This window comes from Echinops telfairi, unplaced genomic scaffold (genome assembly GCF_000313985.2).
Source record: "Echinops telfairi isolate 266 unplaced genomic scaffold, ASM31398v2 ScPeMD7_5592;HRSCAF=6446, whole genome shotgun sequence".
NCBI classification, from domain to species: Eukaryota; Metazoa; Chordata; class Mammalia; order Afrosoricida; family Tenrecidae; genus Echinops; species Echinops telfairi.
The window spans coordinates 20,510,238-20,513,304 of record NW_022109491.1 but is presented as its reverse complement, the minus strand read 5'-3'; positions in this window follow the sequence as shown (position 1 = coordinate 20,513,304).

Here is a 3,067-nt window from a genome sequence, read left to right as displayed (position 1 = left end):
AACTTCTCTTGATGAACTAGTCAACAGCAGAGCTAAGTTTTTAACAAATAGGTTATAAGCCTACTATTTTCTAGGCACTATGAGCAATACCACCACTTAACCTGTCAGTTTGTCATACTGTGGCCACTTGTGTCGCTGTGATGCTGGAAGCTATGTCACTGGTATTTCAAATGCCAGCAGAGTCACTAAAAGTACAGGTTTCAGGGGAACTTCCAGACTAACCAACAGACAACAAATTGGCTGCCCACTTGGAGAAAGTAGCCACTGAAAACCTTATGCACAGCTTCGAAACATTGTCAAATACAGCCTGATGAATGGAAGCAGAACATCATGGGGGTGGGGCCTTCTAGGTCTTCATTTGCTAATGAGGCACAAGTCAGGGTCAGGTGAAACAGCTGCAAACATCTGCTAATGATAGGGACTTGGAATATGCGAAGTATGAATCTAGGAAAATTGGAAGGTGCCAAAAATGGAATGGAATGCATAAAGATTGATATCCTAGGTATTAGTGAGGTGAAATGAACTGGTATTGGCCATTTTGAATCAGAAAATCATGATTTATCCACCCAGGAATACCACAAAGCTGGAACGCCACAACTGAGGAATAGCATTGCATCTACTGTCAGAAAGGACTTTTCAAAACCAGTCTTGAAGTACAACGCTGCTTGTGATAAGATTATATCTACCCACCTTCAAGGAAATTCAAACTACAACTATTATTCAAATTCATGCACCAATCACAAAAGCTATTTTGAAGAAACTGAAAAATTCTATCTTCAATAGGAAACATGCAATCAAAATGCATTCATAATTATTGGGGATTGTGTTAGGCCGGGCTGACAAGAGAAACAAATTCAGAGATACTTACTGTATACACGCAAGTATAAGCCAAGGCACCTAATTTTAACACAAAAAACTGGGGGGCTTTTTAAAGAATAAAATGTGCTGAGAAAACCCAGCTTATACTTGAATATATACAGTATTACATATAAGAGCTATATATTAAATAGTAATTGTATATCAAGAAAACATCCCAACCCAGTCCACATGAAGTCCGTAAGTCTGATACTAGTTCATAAATCTCTCTTCAGACTCACGCAGCCACATGCAATGATGCAGAATGCAAAATTACAGGTTGGTGGGTGAAAAGTCTTGTGGATCCATGGTGGCGTAAGCATCACAGGGCTAGTGCAGGCCTCAGCACGGCTCCACATAGCTTGCCAACAGAAGAGAAGCAGAGAGAGAAGGGGCTCCTCACAGGTCTCATTAAGTCTCTGAGTCGCTTGTCAACAGGAAGACGAAGGCAGAGAGGAAGTTCCCAGAATCCTCATGAGAAGGCACTGCCCACAAGGCCCACCCCTACACTTACTTATCAAGCGAAATTATCTAACTACCACAGTGATTGTAATGCCAAAGTAGAAAACAAAGAGGAAGGTACAGTGGTTGGAAAATATGATCTTGGTGGTGGAAACAAAGCTAGAGATGACATGATAGAATTTTTTAAGACCAACAACTTGTTCATAGCAAATAATTATTTTCAACTACACAAAAGGCAACTGCACATTTATTTCTCCAGATAGAATACACAGATATCAAATTGACCACATCTGGCAGAAGAGACCATAGAGGATTCAATTATCAGCAGCTAAAAGCAGGCCAGGAGCTGACTGGAGAACAGACCATTAATTGCTCATATGTAAGTTCAGGTTGAAGCTGAAGAAAAATCCACCAGAGTCAAAATAGGACCTGAGTCTATCCCACCTGAATTTTGAGAACATCTCAAGAACAGATTTGACACATTCAACACTAATGACAGAAGGCTTAATGTGCTGTGGAAGGACGTCAAGAATACCATTCAGGAAGAAATAAAAATGTTTTCATTTCTCCAGTTCCTAAAATTGACCCATGGGGGAGGGGGGGCCAGTAAGCACATGAATAAAACATCGGTGCCTATGATAGAAAAGCTGCACGTTACTGATAAGATTCAATGCGCTAGGTAGTATTGTGACTGAATAAAAAAGTAAGTATAGGTCTACTGCACCGTGTCTGGAGTCTTAAAGGACTGCAAGTAAGTATCCTCGGCCTAACTGGCCTTTGGAGAGTCAGGCATAACATATCCCATGTTTACTTGAATATCTCCTGAAGTTTTCTTAAAAACAAACAGTTTAGTTTCACTAGTAAAAGTCTGCTTTGAGTACTTTTAACAATTACCTAGGTGAAATTAAAGGAGCCCTGGTGGAGTAGTGGCTTCATGTTGGGTTTCGATCCACATGGTGGGCAGTTTGAAGCCACCAGCAACTCCTCTGGAAAGACTGGGCTTGCTGCCCTGTAAATAGTCAGTCTCAGAAATGCACAGGGGCCATTATGAGTCAGCATTGTGAGACGGCTTGTGAGTCTGGATATGACAATAAAGTAACACAGAAACTCAACGGACAGGAACCTTAGAACAGTGTTTATATTAATGGGTGAGGAATAATTCAGAAAGGAAGGTGAAAATGGTTGCACAATGTGAAAAATATAATTAATGTTACTAAATTGCTTATGCAAACTGTTCAATTGATTTATGTTCTGCTGGGTATATTCTCAGCAAACCCAAAATAAACTTAAAAGAAAAAGAAATTTAAGTGAAAGTATCCTATCTCACAAACTGGACTATGGTTTAACATTATTTGACCTCCTTTGACTCATTTTATTCTTTTTAATTTTTTCTGCATTCCTTTTGACTGAGGTTTTTCTGGTTCATTTTGTTGTTAGTTTTTGTATGTTTTCTGGTACAGGGAATTCAGGATGGGTAAATCTATAGATATAATAACTGGATTATTGGTTTCTTGGGTGTGGCAGAAGTTGAGAAGAAATGGGGAGCTAATAAATAATAATGAGTACAAGAAGAAAATGTCCCAAAATTGATTTTTGTATAGATAGTACAACTCTTCTCAATATGGTTGAACTATTGAATTGTATGTGGATTATGTACCAATAAAACTCTTTAAAAGACTTAAAAGATTAGGACTGCATGTTAAATGCAATGAGTTTTGCCCATCAATGTGATCAGAGAGTATGAAACATG